Consider the following 21,087-nt stretch of genomic DNA (forward strand, 5'->3'; position numbering starts at 1 on the left):
AAATTAATTTAGCATAGGTTAAGACATAAACCTGCAGCATAACTACATTCAGTAATGCAACTTATTCCTGAATTTTCCATAAAACTGTTGATAATTTTGCTCCTTAAGCAACTCCCTAACTTCAATGTTTCACAGTCCTGAAAAAACAATGAACAAATAATAAGAGTCTGTGTAATCAATCTTTCTCCTGTTGCAATATATGTAAAATACTGACTTCAAATTTTTGCACAAGGCCAGTAATTACTGGGGAGTGAGTAAATCGATTACATCAACCCTAGTGCTCAACTGGTACTTATTTTATTGACCGCGACATAGTGAAAGGCAAAATCGACATCGGCGGAATTTGAACTCCGAACGTGAAGACGGATAAATGCCTCTAAATTTTTGTCCGGCGTACTTAACGATTCTCCAGCTCACCGCCCTAATATGTGTAAAATACTAGATAACAACAACAACAACAGCAACAATAAACAATATTATGACAAAGTCGTTAATATATTTCATTAAATTCCGCCGACCTCGACTTTGCTTTTCATCCTTTCGATTCGATAAATTAAGTACTAGTTGCGTACTGAGGTCAATCTAATCGGTTGCCCCCACCCTAAAATTTCGGGCTTTGTGCCTAGATTAGAAAAGAATATATTTCGTTAAATATACATGCAGTATATATAAAACATTTGTTATGATTTAAAAAATTGTGCTATAAATTTAGCGAAACATTATAGTGATATATACTCAATTATTGTAATAAAAAATAAAATTATGCTACAAAATTTAGCAATGATTGGCGTATAAAAAAACATATTATGATACTGTATAATATTTAAATCTTTAAACGATATAAATTTCGTATATCATTTAAATTTGTTGTTGCATTACATACATAGCTATTTGACAATTATACAACAATGGAAAGTTAGTGGAATAAGAACAACAAACAGCAAAATTATTAACTGAACTTCTTTTTCAAGGGTATATATATAAAAGTGAATTGAAATAATCTATTATTCAGAACTGCTTGTAAATTCAAATGAATCGTTTAAAAGATACATGGAACGACAAAAACATAAAATTTGGTGTTGGTTAGCAATAGATATACAGTTATATATATGGCTTTCTCTCCCTTTCTTCTCTTTCTATATATCAAGTACAGGAATTAATCGTAACTCAAAGTGCTCAGTGCCATGTATTTATACAACAGACCTTAAGAATAACATGCTAAATATTCTACAAACACACACTTGACACAACTAGGGCCGTATCACTGCTCGGTTGATTAGCGTTCCAAGACTTACGGACACACTCTCATATCTGGCCTTCAGATTTGGTTGGACTCGTACTTTCACCACTCCACCAACCCCATCCAACAAGTCTCTCTACCTTACACCTAAAGCTCTTTCTCCACACTAACTACAAATTCTAATCCTTCATCTTTAAAGCATTGATCCTCTGGAAGCTCCTCCTAGCTTCTGACCTTGTTTATTGTGGACCAGCAATTGTTCAGATAGAATATTAATCAAATCAAACTTAACAGTCTCGGAAGGCTCCTTCTTCCAGACTCAGTAAGTATAACAACACTTACCATTTGTTCCTATAATTGTAGATCTTTGGTAGGGAGAATCAACCAGAAAGACCCATCCAATGCAAAAGAAAAACGAAAAATCAAAAGCAATGTGCTAGGGCTCTGAGAAAGCGTCGAAAGAAAGAAATGAACGTGAGATAGGCAGATGGAAGTGTCATGAAACTGGGAAAAGCGGAATGCACGAGAGCAACAGTTGGTATAGAGCTCATCATACGTAAAGAATAGGCTTCGAAAATTATTTCTTACCAATTGCCTTCATCCCACATAGGAGTGCTAAATATTCGTCTCTCAAGAAATGCCACCCTGAAGATCATCCAGATCTATGCTTCCATGAATACGAGTGAAGACTACGAAGTGGAAGAATTCTACAAAGAGCTAGAGAAAGCACTAGCTCACAAATCTACTTACACCATAGTGGTTGGAAAAGAATGAGAGGAAGAGAAGTATGTTTGTAAATTAGTATCAGGAAAGGGAAACAAAAAAAGAGGAAGTTTGGTTATTATAGCAGAAACAGGATGACCTTATATTGGGAACAGCCTATTCAGGAAGCAATCTAGAAGGAGATGGACCTGGATAACCAGCCCCAAACGTTCAGCACACAAAGAAAAAATGAAATATATACATAGAGGGAGAGTGAGAGAGAGAGAGAGAGAGAGGTAGAGAGACAGGGGAGAGAGATATATAGTCACTGTTACCAACAAGAGATTCACATTCAAATTCTTGCTCTGTGTGACACCCTTTAATATATTAAATAAAAAGTGATATCAAGCTGTTGCGTTGCATGTTTTTTAAAATTGATTCAGTCATTAGACGGCGTCCATGATGAGGCACCGCCTTGAAGAATTTTAGTCGAGTGAATTGACTCCAGTACTTTATTTTTTGAAGCCTGGTGCTTATTCCATCTTTTCTTTTGCCGAATCAGTAAATGGATGTATACATATGTACGTACGACAATCTTTTGCATACATTCTACTTTTTGAATTTCGATCATAATGCATTACCCAACTCGAGGCTTAGTTGAAAACATTTCCACAAGATGCTAGACAATATGATCAAACCCGAAACCATATGGTTGGAAATCGAACCTCTAAATCACATTGCCATCCCTCCGTTTATGTTCTCGTGCATATATGTGTGCATATGTGCGTATGGGTGTGTGTGTGTGTGTGTAGACACATACATATACATGTACATATATACATGCATGCGTATATATATATATATATATATATATATATATATACATACATGCATATATACATACATACATTCATATATATATATATGTATATACATTTGCTAGCGCATATATAAATACATAAACACAGACAAAAATTCAAGCACACACGCGCGCACACACACACACACACACACACACACACACACACACACACATACACACATGTGGTTCTACTTTAGGAACGTGTATATATACATATATATATATATATAGACATACTCGCATGAATAACAGCTATCATGCATGGATGCATTATTAATTAGTTCTTGGTTTTAGGTGCACGAGTTAATTTATTATGAATATCACTTAAAGATTCAAATGGTATGAACAAAAATCGCCTAATAAATTAATGCTAGACAGCTATAAATGAACAATCTTGAATAACACAACAACCACTATGATAATAACAATAACAATAATAGTAATGATGATGATGGTAATAATAATAATAATAATAATAATAATAATAATAATAATAATAATAATAATAATAATAATAATAATAATAATAATAATTGCAACAACAACAATAACAACAGCAAGAAGAAGAACTCTTCAATATTTATCTAGCAATTGTTTTTATTTGTTATTGTATATGATCATTTTATTTATTATTCCGACGCATTCAACTGTGCAGTGGATGCACACTTTTGTGTCACTGTAACGCGTGTATGCACTTTTGCTTCGGCCATTATTCCCATTATATTTTTTACATTATATTGTGGCGAGTGTCGGTTGGAGGTCTCGCTTACGAAAATAATCGTACATTGTGGAAGATGAAGTATTCTATGGCATTTAAAGTGATGTAGCTGAATCTGTGATTAGGAAAATGGAGCGATGGGGTGGGGGAACGAAGAAAATAGTAAGAGAAAGAAGATGAAAAAAGGAGGTGGAAAAAGAGGAGGAGGAAGAAAAGGAGAAAATGAAAAGAGGAGGAAAAGAAGAAAAAGAGGAAGACAAAAAGGGAAATGAAGAAGAAAGAATAGGAGGAGGAGGGAGGGAATACTACAGCAGATGAATGCGATATAGAAGTAGAAAAGATGGAATGAGCTAAATAGAGAAATATAGAGTAGAAAAGAACAGTAGGGAAAAAAAACGGTAATAAAAGAAAGGAGGAAAAGAAAAACAAAACATGCTGCATTTGATGTGTAATTGTCCGCTTCTAAAGAGAACAATGTAGCTGTTATTGAAAACTTCCTCCCTAACTAAAGAGGTTATGATTTGAAAAATCGCGGACGCAATTAATCTACAGCGCGTTTCAGCTTAATCGGTAATCAGTGAGCCAAGGTCGGCGATGTGTATCTTCAGGGAATTCTCAATGGCCCATCTATCCCGTCAGCAAGTCAGGCAGCAAACCGGCAAGCTAGCCAGGCTTTTATTATTATTACTATTATTATTATTATTATTGTTATTATTATTATTATTATTATTATTATTATTATTATTATTATTATTATTATTATTATTATTATTATTATCATTATTATTATTGTTGTTGTTATTTTTATTTTTATTTTTATTTTTATTTTTATTATTATTATTATTATTATTATTATTATTATTATTATTATTATTATTATTATTATTATTACTATTATTATTATTATTCATTTATATGTTACTGTTATGTTTTGGCTCGTTGGCGTGTTTTTCTTGTTGGTTGGTTGGCTGGCTACACGTCTCGGTTCAGCAGCCATTTTGATTTACTGTGCTAATGCATTATCGCACTGTTTTCCAGGTAGTCTGCATTGCATGCGTCCAGTTGATGAGAAAGCAATTTTCTTCGTCTAAGTTAAATAAAATAAATGAATATATAAATAAGATATTAGAAAAGAAAAGGAAAACAAATGGACAACATGAGCAGTGAGTGTTTATTGTTATATATTTTTGTTGTTGTTTTTCTTTATCTATAGATTTCTTCAAGTTAACCCAGTCATTCAGTAGTCGTGTGCGTTTAAACCTGGCCATCTGGTGCATCGAATTTCATCTGATATCACGTCAATGTGCTTGACTTTTTTCTTCAATAGACGACAAGCAACGTCACACAATCGTTCTTGCCCTCTCTTGCACCCATATACTCTCACTTACTACTGCTTTTATTGCAGCACAGCACAATGCCTCCACCGATGCCGTCACCGCCGCTACCGCCACAGTCGACAACGCCATATACGTCACCACCACCACTACCACCAACACCATTACTACAACAACTGTCACAACGACGACGACGACCACCGCCATCACCAGCAGCAGCAACAGCACCACCACCACCACCACCACCAGAGCCACCACCACCAGAGCCACCACCACCACCACCACCACCACCATCATCACTATCACTACTACCACCATCTTCACTATCAAAATCACACTCACCATTACAACCACTATCACAACTGTACTTCCACCACCACCACCACCACCACCAATACCAACAACAACACTTCTCACTGCTAACACCAACGCTGTCACTACGGCTACCATCATAACCATTATTTCTACCACTATCAACATTCCTGTTACCTTCACTACTGGTAATAATATTCTACGAATACTATCACCCTATGACCATTCCATTCTCACTCTTTCCTCTCACTCACTCACTCACTCACTCACTCTCACTCTCTCTGTCTCTCTATTTCTCTCTCTGTCTCTCTATTTCTCTTTCTGTCCCTTCTCTCACACATTTGTTTACTTTCTCTCACAAGGAGACTTTATCTTCAGTACATATTCGCTTATCGTTCCTACACTCTCTTTTCTTTCTCTCTCTATGATTCGCACTATCTTACATGCATATATTGATATCATCTCTTTCTATCCAACTCATTCCCTCTCTTGACATCTTTTTCTTTTTCTTCCTTTACTTTCTTTCATTTTTTTCTTTTTCTCTTTCTTTCTCTCCCTTGTTCCGTCTGTTATTTCTCCTCCACTCTTTGTCCTATTGTATTCACCCACTATTCCCTATGGTGAAGCTCATATCCACCCCGAGGGTATCGTTAATGTTTGATCTCAAACAGAAATAATGATTATTATTAATTTCTCTGCGTCCCTACCCAAACATTACCACCAGCGTTTCCAACACCACTACCACCTTCACTAACACCACTGTCACTGCTATCGTCCAGTGACAAGTCTCCTGTTACACACACGTTTAAACGCTGGCACACGTACACTAAAACTATCTTAAGTACACATACAAAAAGATTCATTCATTCTTTCTACAGATATACAAACACACACACACTTCCATACATATAAACACAAATTTATACAAGCATGTGTATACAATCATCCATTTGATGACACACGCGCGTACGTAGAGGTGCAGATATACATAAATGTAAGTGAATCATAAGGAAACATAGATATATATATATATATATAAGTCGTAGTCAATCTTGAATTGGCTTAGGGCTCATCTAGTATTGGCAATTTTATATTTACCTCAGAAGTTTGTCACATTGGCATTATAATGCAATGAAACCACTAAAGTCATATTTTGCGATTCCTGAGCCCACTCGCGTAGAGAGATGTTTAATGACAATTGAGCATCAGTGGTTTGTTTCATATTACTTAAAGATATTTGCCTAGATAACGTTTGAAAGCATCGGAAAATTCATTTGTATTTATCTATCTATCTATCTATCTATCTATCTATCTATCTATCTATCTATCTATCTATCTCTGTCTGTCTGTCTGTCTGTCTGTCTGCCTGTCTGTATCCATCAATCTATTTATCTGTATGCATGTCTCTGTCCTACCCCATCTCTCTCTTCTGTATCATATATACGCATATACATATATTATATACATATGCATATATATATAATACAAATTATATATGAGCATATGTATGTATACATACATATATGTACACATACATATATGTACATGCCTACATCTACATGTATATATAGATGCATATCCAGGTATAGGACGTCAAAAAAGGGATGGGAACATGAACAAAGCACAGAAAACGGCCTTTTTTTACGGACAACAGAATGAACACAGGAAAACAGACGAGCCACTTATGGAACTTTTCTTTCATCAGCTGCCTCTATTCTAAACTAGGCGTTTCGAGGCGCAGGCCCGGCTGTGTGGTAAGAAGTTTGCTTACCAGCCACATGGTTCTGGCTTCAGTCCCACTGCGTGACACCTTGACCAAGTGCCTTCTACTATAGCTTCGAGCAGACCAAAGCGTTGTAAGTGGATTTGGTAGACGGAAACTAAAAGAAGCCCGTCGTATATAAGTATGTATATATATATATATATATATGTGTGTGTGTGTGTGTGTGTGTGTGTGTGTGTGTGTGTGTGAGTGTGTTTGTCCAGCTCCCTCTGCGCCATCGCATCGCTTGACGACCATTGCTGGTGTATTCATGTCCCCTTAACCCTGTGGTTCGGCAAAAGAAATCGATAGAATAAGTACTAGGCTTACAAAGAATAAGTCCTGGGGTCGATTTGTTTGACTTAAGCCTTTTAAGGCAGTGCTTCAGCATGGCTGTAGTCAAATGACTGAAACAAGTAAAAAAATAAAAGAATGAATACATATATATGTATGTCTGTGCATTCGATGTGTGTGTGTGTGTGTGTGTGTGTGTGTGTGTGTACATACAGCCATGTAAACACACACATGCTGTTCGTGAATTTTTTCCTTCTCTGGACTTTTCCATTTTACTTTCTCACGAATTGCTACACTCGAAATGTCAAAACCCACCCTTTTTTTCCCATTTTTACCGATCGTCAGACTAAATATATTCTATGTGGACGTTGCTTTGTTAATGTTAATTTTAATGTTCCATTGTTAATATTCAACTTCTAATATTCGATTTAATTATGCATATATATATATATATATATATATATATATATATATATATATATATATATATATATATATATATAAACTTTTACTTGTTTCAGTCTTTAGATTGCAGCAATTCTGGGACACCGTTTGAAAAATTTTAGTCGAACGAATTGGCCCAAGCACTTCTTTTCTAAGCCTGGTACTTATTCTATTGGAATTCTATTGCTGAACCGCCATATTACGGAAACTCAAACACACTAACACCGGTTGTCATGCAATGGTAACACACACACACACACACACACACACACACACACACACACACACACACACACACACAGAGTAATACCTCACTTTACGAGGACCCGCTTTACGAGATCCCAATTTTACGAGTTTTATTTTTCATGCACAAACCTAAATTTTGAACAAAGTGCAAACATTTCGAGTACCATAACAAATGATTCTGCGTCTTAGCGAGAAATTTATAGAATTTGAAAAAAAGTTTCTTCTACGCAAATAACTATAGAATTGTTTTTTTTTAAAAGAAATCTACAAGTCCATCCATCTACGAGTGCTTGTGAATCGGTGATCGCGTCTACAAGTAATGGTGTGTGTGAGTCTAGCGCGAGTGAAAGTGATTCAGAAAATGATTATGATAATAATATTCTTTATTATAAATGATCTAGACATTCTTTTTACTTTGCATAAAATATTTTTTACATTCTATTGTTGTTTCATTGTTATTAATTTATGAGTATTATAAATTTTATAGATAAAATATTTTTCTGGGAATGAATTACGATTTATAACATTACTAGTATGGGAAATTACTGCTCTGCTTTATGAGTTCTCGTTTTACGAGTGGTCTCTGGGAAAAAGTTAAGTCGTATATCGAGGCATTTATATATATATAAACACACACACACACACGCACACGGACTCACGTAAATACATAAACACACATATAGACATATATGTATACTTTGTCTACTTCTTTTCTTTCATTTTAAAACAAAAAACCTTGCATACTCATGTATGTGTTTACGTGTGAATGAATATAAGTATGCATGCATATGTGGTTAGAAGCTTGTTTCCGGGTTCACTCCCACTGTGTAACACCTTGGTCAAGAGTCTTCTTCTATAATCTCGGCCTTGTGAGTGGATTTGGTAGACGGAAACTGAAAGAAGCCCGTCGTATAAATATATAAATGCATATGTACACATTGTAGTTGATAAAGCCTACACGCACAAGAATAATACGATTAGTTCCAGCTCATAGACACAGACACATATGATAACCACACACTAATACATTTATACATACAGACACAGAGAAATACGAAGGTCAGCTGAAAAGTTCATAGTTTGACCAAGATGCTTTCATGGAATATCACCAAATGAGGTTTATTTTTCGACATAGTCGAACAGATGATAAAACAGATGATAGTCAGATTGGGCCAAATTAGGAGAAAGGGAAGTGTGATCAACCAGCTCAAAACCGTAATCATCAACAGTACCCACTGAAATCAAGGACTTGTATGCTGGAGCATTGTCCTGATGAGATGAAACCTCTTTCGTCAGTTTTCCTGGGCATTTGGTCTTGGTAGCCTTTCGTAACTGCCTCAGCAAGTTGGCATAGTACTTTCCATTGATTGTGTCGCTCTTTTCAAGATAGTTAATAAACACTATGCTTTTTGCATCCGAAAAAACTAAGGCTATCACTCTCCCTGCGGATAAAACGATCTTGGCTTTTTTTCGAACAAGTAAAAGGGTGTTTCCACTGCCCGGCTTGTCTCTTTGTCTCTGGATCAAAGTGATGAACACAACATTCATCCTGGCTATGGGAACGTTCAAGGAAATCAGGTCGATCTGGTCAAACAATGTCAGATATTTCCGTGATGTGATCAGCCTGGTGCGCTTTTGATCAGGTGTCAGAAAACGTGGCGATCACCGAGCTGAAACCGTCATGTCAAATTCATTGTACAAAATATTTTCGACTCTGTCACGGGATATGTTAATAGCATCGACTATTTGATTTATAGTCAATAGCCTGTTATCCATCACCATGTGGTGAACATGATCAATGTTTACCTAAGTGGTGGCAATTGCAGGAAGTCTCGACCTTGGGTTATCTTCGAGATTCTTCCTTCTCTTCCTAAGTACAGCTACCCAATTTTGTACTCTTGATAAAGCTAGGGCACCATACCCTAGTATAGCAACCATGTCAGCATGCATGTCTCTGGAGGCTAAACCGTTATTTCTGCATGTACTTGATAATACCACAATGCCAAATTTTGTCCATTTTCAAAGAACAGTCGCTACCAGTTACCTTTGAAGCCTTCTTTGAACAGTGAGATATATGTTTACCTGGAAAGAAACAATGCAGTTATTAATAAGAAGGGTTGAAATTAACGCAAGCAAGATTTCACAGCTCTAGCATCATTCTTTGTCAGCCTATGAACTTTTCAGCTTACCTTCGTACATCCACATAGCACTGTAATGCTATGTGAAAATCATAGCTACGTAAATCATAGGTGCACACTAGTTCTGAAGACGTTATAGAAGTTAATGATAACAGCTGGATCTATGTCATAAATTAACTTTTTAAAAGACAAACCTGAACAGCAAGATGTGTGTGAGAGAGAGAGAGAAATGGAGAGAGAGAGAGAGAGAGAGAGAGAGAGAGAGAGAGAGAGAGAGAGAGAGAGAGAGAGAGAGAGAGGGAGAGAGAGAAAGAAAGAAAGAAAGAAAGAAAGAAAGAAAGAAAGAAAGAAAGAAAGAAAGAAAGAAAGAAAGAAAGAGAGACAAACAGACAGACTGACAGGAGACAGAGAGAGACGAAGAAACAGACGTGCAAATCGACAGACATAAACAAAGATAGAGAGGTTATAGAATATTATATAAGCATAAATGATACTGAGACAACGAAAAAGAAGAGAACGTAATCGATGATGACACGACGTCGACGACGATAACGATGATGATGATTCTCTTTTTCTTTCCCCTTCTTTTCCTCTTCATCGACATTATCAGGATTATCTTCATTATACTCATCATCTTCATTCTTAACATCAAGATGATAGAACTTCTATAAGATCGCTTGACTTGCTAAAAGTAACGGCCAAATCCCTTTTAAAAGAAAGCAATTCATTGGATACGGTTCGGGATATTAAGAATTGGTCATTATCACAACTACCACCACTATCATCATCATCATCTTCATCATCATCATCATCATCATCATCATCATCATCATCATCATCATCATCATCATCATCATCATCATCATCATTGTCATCATCATCATCATCATCATCATCATCATCATCATCATCATCATCATCATCATCATCAACAACAACAACAACAACAACAACAACAACAACAACAACAACAACAACAACAACAACAACAACAACAACAACAACAACAGCTGACTCATTAACAGCAGAGATTTTTAATTGAATAGGTTCAGACCAAATACTGAAATCATTTAGTTTAGCACAATACCATATTTGTCAAAGCGCTGCTACTTTCGCGAGAGATGTTAGGAAAGCTATTGCAGAATAGTTAAATAACTCACATTAAATACTGAATTTAATGATAATAATAAGATAATAGTTATCAATATATTTACTTTCTGAATACTCTTTTACAGCTATAATAGAATAAACTTAGATAAGCTAATGGAATATCTTAGATAAAATAACCAGAAAGGTGGTGTCAGAGTTACATATCGACCGCCTTAAATCAGACACTGATTTAATATATCTACTTTGAGCACGTTCAATCGTCTTTATACTGATATAGAACTGCTTCAAAATAACCATAGTGGGTCAGAAAAGTATTTAAATGAGAATAAGAAGAATCTAATAATTAATTTTTTTAAGTGAACAAAATTACTCTCAGTTAAGGAAATAAGGATAGCAAATTATGATACTGAAGACAAAAAATATTGCCCAAAATTCCGACAGAAAGATAAAAAATGAAAAAAAAAGTTATGGGACGGGTATTCAAATGGTAATGTGATAAAATAATCAAGTCAGATGTGGTTAGAATCGAGTGACGGGTGAAAAAAGATTGCTTGAGAAAGACATTTCAGCTTCTAGAGTACGGATTTTTGCCATAGATAGGATGGCAATGTTCCAAATGTTAAGTTAATGGACTTGGATTAAAGGTGATATAAAAAGGAATGCATGATTGGTTACGGCTCTTTGTGTTGGTAATGCTAATGGCAGCGGTGTCAGTGGTGTTGTTGCTATGGTTGTGTATAGCCCGAATACAGGTTTCACTGAGAAAATCTGTAGCTTACACAACTCTAGATCAAGATATGACACACATCTAATTATATAATTCAAGATAGTACTGCACATTTCGTCGTCAGTGATGAATTATTTACGGTGCCGCGTGGAAGTTTTGTCATGTTGCGCCATTTGCACTCTTTAATCCGTTCCATTTCTATATTTGTATGAATTCTTGTGAGAACCATAACAGTAATATGTGCAGTAATATAGGTGTGTATGTATGTATATATACATATATATATATGTATGTAAACACACACACTCACACATACGAGGTCTGATGACTAAGTATTCGTACTGTTGCCATAGTAACGAAACTAAAGAACACAGAGTGAAGCCGCTTGGAGAAGATTGACTTGAACACTGCTGTGCATGCTCACTAAGCTTTAACGTTCTAGCTCACTTTCGCTGTTTACAGCAGTGCTTGGAAGAAAGGTGTGTAGCATGTGATCGTCGCATTGACTATGAAGAGAGAAAGTTGTCGTGGCGATACCTGCTCAGATGCCTACACAAAGTTACAGAAAGTGTATGGAGAGGAGAGTATGAGCGGTACACAAGTGTACGAGTAGTTCAGACGTTTCCAAGATGGCCTTAAAAATGTCGATATTGACAAACGTTCTGGGAGACTCGCAACCAGCAGAACTAAGAAAAACATCGCAGATGTGCGTGCAGCTGCGAGAGGAAATCGTCGAATCACCATCTGTGAGTTATCAGAGGATGTGCAGATTAGTTACGGTTCAGTCCAGTCCATTATCATTGAAGTTTGTGCCAAAACTGCTTTCAGCTGACCGAAAGGGAACTCGGGTTTCAGAAGATCTTGATTGTGTCGAGAACAAAGAAAACTTTTTGAAAACTTAGGCCTCTGAGCAGGTATCGCCAAGCTTTTGGCAAAATTTGATGCAGATTCTCTGCTCAACTTGCTCTGTCGAATTCAATGCGATTATCACACGCTACACACCTTCCTTGCAAGCACTGCTATAAACAACGGAAATGAACTAGGCCATTAAAACTTTGTGCACATGCACAGTAGAGTCTAAGATCAATCTGTGCCAGACGGCTTTACTCTGTGTGCTTTAGCTTCGTTACTATGGCAACAGTTTGGATACTTATTGAGTAGACCACGTACATACATATATATTTCTGGACATACGCTAACGCAGTAACAAGTGTGCTTTGGAAAAAAGTATCGCTTGAAAAAGCTAAAAGTACAAACTGATCCCATTCGATACCTATAACATATTCTCTTATGTTATGGATCTTTCACTGCATGTCTTTCTATTAAATTGTGTGTGTTTAGTTACGGTTGAAATATTATCGAATTTCTTTCAACCTGACTATTCTAACACAGTTTCTCTTGTCGACGTTATCTCTCATACCTTGTCTTCCTTCAGCTGTATCTTACTGCTCTTAATCCTCATCTCCGTCCTCATCCTCGTCAACTTTCTCTCCTCTTCCCCTGGCTCTTGTGTCGTAGTTTCTATTTTCATAGAGCCTCTACTCTTATTCCGCAAATCCGAATTAAATTATTTGATCTCAGGCTAATACCAGTTCGTGTGCGTTTGTGAGTGTGTGTGTGTATTTATGGAGAGAGAGAGAGAGGGAGAGAGAGAGAGAGAGAGAGAGAGAGAGAGAGAGAGAGAGAGAGAGAGAGAGAGAGAAAAGAATTCCTTCGCCGAAGCGTCCTTATCCTCTAGGTTGATGAAGTACTGCGAGCGCAGGAACAAGTAATAATCCAATGGAGCAAGGTCCGGACTAGATGCCGGATGTGGGATCAGTTTGACGCGTACATGTTTCTGATGTTTGTATTGGGTCGTTCGATCGGTGTGAGGTCTTTCGTTTTCTTCATACAGAAGAGCACACTTTCTGTTAACCAAAAGATTTGGCGTATATATTCACTCCAGCTGTTTGGAGTACAAGTTGGCATCGATGGTTCGACCGCCCGGAACAGACACGTAGTGAATTCCACCGAAGGCAGATCATCGCCTTATGTTTGAAACGCCCATGTTTGGCGACAGATTCCAAAAGCAGGCCCTAGCAACAGATTCCTGAAGCAGGCCCTTGCTTAATCACTGCTTATGCAAACTAGGATTGCGGAAAAATATTTTCGTGTTCCGGATTATATCTTGTTCCGATCCATTTCTCATTACTTGCGCTCGGGACGCTTCATCAATCAAGACACTCACATACATAGCTTGTGCACACCCCCACATACACATACTACATACACGTCTAGCGAATACGCACGCACACACCCACACATACGCGCGCGCGCACACACGTTGCCATATCCTGGCATGACCAAAAATCTCTTCATATACACCAATACACACGCACACACACACACGTGCAGATATACATATACGCACATATACACATAGAGGCATATGCAAACATTATTATACACATATACACACACATACATCCATACACACGCACATACGTACACACACAAATACATATATACATACACAGCAACACCAATGCACTCCCACAATTGTCACCTCACCTCTCACCACCAAATCTAACTGCAACTGCTAACCTGTCTACACCATTATTCACACATCGTTCACATAAACACAAACATCTACACACTCACGCTCACCATTTTTGCACTTTGCTGTCTTAAAAACCACTTTCTCTCTCTCTCTTCCCCTTCCGGTCACTTCAGCCATATAGTCACACACTTTATTTTCCTGGACATTCTTTCTTCTCTCCCTACTTTTGCTCTCTCCTTTTTCTGACGAAGACCCATGCTCGAAACGTTATATTCTGCTTTTTTTCTTTTATACTCTATACTTAGAGTCAACTTAATACATTCCATGTGTCCATATACATGAACGAGAGGAGTGAAAGAAACTGAGGGAACAAATTTCAACATTCTACTCTAGCGTCTACCCATTACAACCATGATTATGTGTATGTCTGCGAGTTTTCATCTCTTCATATCCTAAATGTTATACGTGCATGTATGCATGCATTCACATACATACATACATACATACATACATACATACAAACATATACATACAAACACACATGTGTCTATATATATATATTTATATACACACACACATACATATATATACATGTATATATATATATATATTTATATACATAATGCATATATATATATACATACATACATATATGTATATATATATATATATATATATATATATATATATATATATATATATATATATATATATATACATGTACACACACATACACACACTTATGTTTGCATCGTCGAATTTATGTGCATAAATAAACGCACATATCCATCCATCCAACCATCCATCCATCCATCCATCCATCCATCCATCTATCTATCTATCTATCTATCTATCTATCTATCTATCTATCTATCTGTCTGTCTGTCTGTCTGTCTGTCTGTCTACTTACACGCGCGCACACACATGATGCATTTCCCTGTGTCTGTGTATGTATATATATGTGTGTGTGTGTGAGTACATGTGTATTTGTGTGTGTTTGTGTGAGTACGTGTGTGTTTGTGTGTGTGTGTGTGTCTATGTGTGTGTGCGTGTACGTGCGCGCGCATATGTGTGTGTGTGTACGTGAGCGAGAAAAGGCACGTGTGGTGACAGTCGAGCACGTTTAATATTACGCAGTTAACATTAAAAGCATGGAAATTTATAAGACAGATGTGGCTAAAGTATTATACTCTGATATCTCATAAATCACTGCTTCAAATGATATACAATAACAAACTTCTCTGCCGTTTTCTCGCTCGCTCTTTTTCATACGCTTTTTCTCTGTCTGTCTGTCTCTCTGTCTGTCTGTCTCACTGTCTGACTGACTCTGTCTCTTTGTCTATCACTGTATCTGCGCGTCTGGCTACCTTTCTGTTTGCTGTCTGTATAAATTTTGTCATTTTCTCTCAATTCCACTCTTCCTCACCCTCTTTCTATCTGTATTCCCCCTCCACACATATTCAATTCATTCAGCTTCTGGTTTTGCCCAGCTACTTGGACTGTTTACGAATATTTTCTCATACTTAGTTCTCAGCTAAAAATGATTTGCACATTAAATACTTTAATTAATTTGCAACATAATATTTATATTGTTGTTGTTGTTGTTATTAGTGAGTGAGAGAGTAGCGCGTGCCATTAGAGTGGCAATGGGGTACAAATATACCCATCATGAATATATCCATCATGAATACCGTCTTATAAGGGTACATGAGGCACACACATGACAATATGTACGCGAGATGACGCTCACGTATCAAGGTAAACAGTACATGACCATGCAGGTGGAACCCAACTAAAATTTTACTCAGTTTGAGTAGCTCATCCTGCTCAAAACATCATTGAATGAGGGTTGTTTAAGGAACGAAACACCCATGTTTCCAGAGGTGAATTATTAAAACCCAAAGAATTCCTCTCAACAAATGGCTATAATGCTCCCCACTACTTCTGCTCGTGATCAGAGATGCACATATTGTCAGCCACCAAGGGACATGCTCAACTGGTTAAGGTCAAACAACTGACAAGCAGAATATTTGTTGTAGCAGAATATTTGTTGTAACCTATCTTTTTACCAAGGCAAAACATGTACATATCACTTCCTATTATCATTTTCATATACACACATCAGATTAGACTGTTGGAAAAGAAAAAAATCCTAACATCGGGCTATCACAACTAACGTTAGATACCAAGTACCATCCCTGATAACACTGTTTTCTGGATGTGTATTAAACTGGGTTTTATGCCTATTTCCTCTATCCATCAGTTCAGATCTTTAGGGATAATTCGCAATGCACCTATAACTACTGGGATACATTTTACCCGTATTTTCCATAGTCTCTGTAATTCAATGGTTAGGTCTTGATGCATTGCCATTTTTTCTATAACTCTCATATTAATGTTTTCATCATTTGAGACTGTAAAACCAATTATCTGGCAATTTCTGTTCTCTTTACTACTACTAAATCTGGCCTTTTAGCTTCTATTACTCTGTCAGTCTGAATGTTAAAGTCCAACAACATCTTGTGTTTCTTACTTTCTAGTAATTTACTAGGTTCATGTTCATACTATTTATCAATATGTTCAAATCACAGCTTTTTGCATAACTCCCGGTGGATTGCTCTCTCTAGATTGTTATGTCTATTCTTGTATTCTTTCTGTGCCAGCATGCTACATTCACTTACTATATGAGTAACGCTTTCCTCTTTTGATTTGTATAACCTACTTTGGGAATCTACTTGGTTTTTGTCTATCTTGGCTTTTATTCAATTAGTCCTAAATGTTTGATCTTGTGCAGCTACTAACAAACTTTCCGTCTCCCTTTTCAGCTTTCCTTCCTGCAACCATAACCGTGTCTCACAACTACTATTTGCTGAAACTATCTTTGGGAATCTACCATGCAACGCCTTCTCCTGTCAATCAGATAATTTCTGTTCTTTTTCTGATTTTTAAGTTCGTTTGGTTTTTGGGTTTTCCTATGTCTTCCTTATGACTCTAGCAGCTTTTAATAAACTTTCTTCACTATTACCTACATAAGAGTCTATATCTAGCTAACTCTACTAAGTCTTCTACTGATATTAAACCTCTTTCGCCTTCCTTTCTATGTATGTTTTAAGGAATCTATCTCTTTTCTCATTCTTACTGAAAAGCTTCAGATCATCCACGTAGAGCAATTAATTAAGTTTTCCCTTATTATTTCTGAACTGATACGCTGCCTTTGCCGTCCTTAATAATAAACTGAGGGGGATCAAACATAAGACAAATATTAAAGGAGACAACGTGTCCCCTGAAAAATTCCTCTTTTGATATTAACTTTCTCTAAGAGTGTGTCACCTGAGTAGAGATCTACTTTCCATTTCTTCATGCTAAAGCTAATTAATTCTCTTATATTGTCTGCTATACTGAATATACTCAGACAGTCACTTACCATGAGTGTGGGATTATGTCCTAGGCTTTCCTATAATCTATCCATGCTATTGTTAAATTTTTCATTATAGCTTTTACTTCATTTAGAACTGCTTTGTCTGTGTATAATAGATCATGCGTTCCTCTGGACTTCTTCTTGCAACCTTTTTGTTCTACTGGCAGGAAATTCTGTTTGTCAACTTGTTCGTAATTGTTTTCTGAAGGCATTCCTGTTAACAACTTCCACACCAATGGTAAGCAAGTGATTGGTCTGTAGTTGCTAGTTCTATTACTCTTGCTCTTATCTTTCATAAGGGGTATCATCATCCCTCTAGTCATCCAATTTGGTATTATTCCCCCATTAAGGCAATCCTGAAGTTGTTACCTCAGCCTCCCATGTCAGCTACTAACTTTCTTTAATCAGTACCCTTGAGCTCAATCTGGTCGTGGGCCCTTCTAATTCGGCATTTTTCGTCACACTTTACTCATTAATGCACTAGTTAGTCTTAGATCTAACTGTTTCTCACTCTCTACTTCTCTCACTTTCTTGAACCATACTGCACCTCCATTATGATTGACTGGCTTATACCAAATATTACTGCAGAACTTTCTAGCTTCTTCTGCTTTAGGTTTCTCATCTTCTGTACTTCGATGTGCACTATTTCTTTGGTTATAAAATCTCCTCTGGTCTGTCTCAAATAATCTATTCTTTTGATACTGATTTATTCTTTTTGGACATCCGGAGAGATTACGTGCTACTGCTATGATACTCTGTTTCAACTCTTGTATTACTGTCCCAAATCCTTTCTCTTTGACAAAATGTCTTTTCTCAAGGAAGGATTTGCTTCTTTGTTTCCTAACTTTTTTGTTTTCCAGGCTTCTTTTCTACTCAGGTCTTGTCTTAGTCTTCACTTTATTTTGTAATCTCCTTTTTCACATTTGCACTTTTTTCTTTTTCCCTGTGAGATATCTTATCTTCTACTGACTACTACTCCTCCTGTATAGACAAATAATTTAGTGTCTCCTATATTTTTATTATCTATACTACTGATTACAGAATCTACTTACCAAGTCATTTATAGCAGCTTCCTTGTTGGTACTCTTTAATGCTGGCAATCTTTTTCTTCCTTCTTTACTCATTACTTCCTGCAACTCATCTAAAATCTTCTGAACTTCGTCACTGAATTACTGAAGTCGCTGGTGCCAGTTTCCATTTCGTTATTGATAGCGCTATTATTACTTTTTTTTCGGTTCTTCTTTGGTTTGATGTTGTTTGTCTTTTGTACTACTTGGTCTTTCTTTACCAGTTCTCTTGTGATCTCTTCTACCTCCAATTCTGTCATCCACTTTCTTCTCCTAATAGCATTAGCTTGATGTACTAAACTTTGCCCAGTTACTTTAAACCTCTCGCTACTCAAAGTGTTAACATCCGTTTTTATAACCCCTTCTTTTAGGTTCACTTTCTAAGTAGCACCACCAACCTGTTTTCTTCGCTAGTCCACTTCCTTCTTCTTGCTCTATTATCTGCTGATGCTGTATTAAGATGACAGCTGTGGTCAGTTTGCATCTTTACTGAACCACTGCTGAACAACAGGCCTTTCTTTATAGGTCCAGCTTCATTTTCACTGTTACAACCAGGGTATCTTCGGAAAATTCTGTCTGTCATAAACTGAGGTAAGGTTATTATTATTATTATTATTATTATTATTATTATTATTATTATTATTACTATTATTATTATTGTTGTTGTTGTTGTTGTTGTTGTTGTTGTTGTTGTTGTTGTTGTTGTTGTTGTTGTTGTTGTTGTTATTAGTCAAGCCGAAGAGCGCGATTCGATTAGATATTTTATTGGTTGAACGATATTTCGGCAGTAAGTCTGTCTTTGTCAAGTTCAAAATAAGAAGTGATAAAAATTCAAAATAATCTAAATCTAAATTTAAAGTATGAACGAGAGCAACCAACGTTCGGACGTTGATGGAATGACATCATCAGTCTTTAAGTTTCAATTTTATAACAGGCGAAAAGAAAAAGACAGAAAAAAGAGGAAAAAAAGTAAAGGAAAAGGAAGAATATTTAATCAAACAGTTTTGTATAAATTTGATGATATTGTCCTGTCATTTTATTCAGTTTGTAACACTTCTACTGGACACTCTATTCCAATTTCTTTTATATTCCCCTCGAAGCCTTCTGAGACACTGCTGTCAAGGACTCCAACAATAATTGGCACTATGTTAACCTTCTTTATTTTCGATAGACGAGTTATTTCGTAGCACTGCATCACTGTCCTGTTTTTTTTCGCTGGCCCACTTCCTCCTCCTTGGTCTATTATCTGCTGATGTTGTTTTAGGATAACAGTTGTGGCCAGGCTGCATCTTTACTGGGCCACTGCCGAGCGAGAAGCTTTTCCTTAAAGGTCTAGCTTCATTTTCACTGTTGTTATTATTATTATCATTATTATTATTGTTGTTGTTGTTGTTGTTGTTGTTGTTGTCATTATTATTATTATGAGTGAGAGAGCAGTGCATGCCATCAAAGTGACACTGGGGTAAAATATACGAAGCCCAGTATACCCATCATGACTACCCATCTGATAAGGGTACACCAGGCACGTGCATCACAACCATATGTGCGCAACATGGTGATCTCATATCAAGATAAACAGCGCATGACCTTGGAGGTGGGGCCCAGTTAGAATTTTCTTCAGGTCGAGTGGCCCATACTCCTCAAAAGGTCCCTAAATAAGGTTTGTTTAAGGATGTTGATCAAAACACCCATGTTTCCAAAGGTGAATTATTCAAACCCCAAAGAATTCCTCTCAACACATGGCTATGATGCTCCCCCACTACTTCTGCTCATGATCAGAGATGCACATATCGTCAGCCACCAAGGGACATGCTCAATTAGTTAAGGTCAAACAACTGACAAGCAAATCTGTGGTATTAAGCAGAATATTTGCTGTAGCCCATCTTTTTATACCAAGACAAAACAGTGTACATGATAACACTTCCAATCAGTTAAGATCAGAAGCCATGAGAACCACTGCTAGGTACTGCGTCAGGGCATTTTATTATTATTATTATTATTATTATTATTATTATTATTATTATTATTATTATTATTATTATTATTATCATTATTATTATTATTTCAATAATAATAATAATAATAATAATAATAATAATAATAAAGGCTTTCGACAGTGTTCCCCACACGTGGATTCTGGAAACACTAGCCATAAACAAGGTGGCACCAATTAT

This window comes from Octopus bimaculoides, chromosome Z (assembly GCF_046866305.1).
Source record: "Octopus bimaculoides isolate indiv1 chromosome Z, ASM4686630v1, whole genome shotgun sequence".
NCBI classification, from domain to species: Eukaryota; Metazoa; Mollusca; class Cephalopoda; order Octopoda; family Octopodidae; genus Octopus; species Octopus bimaculoides.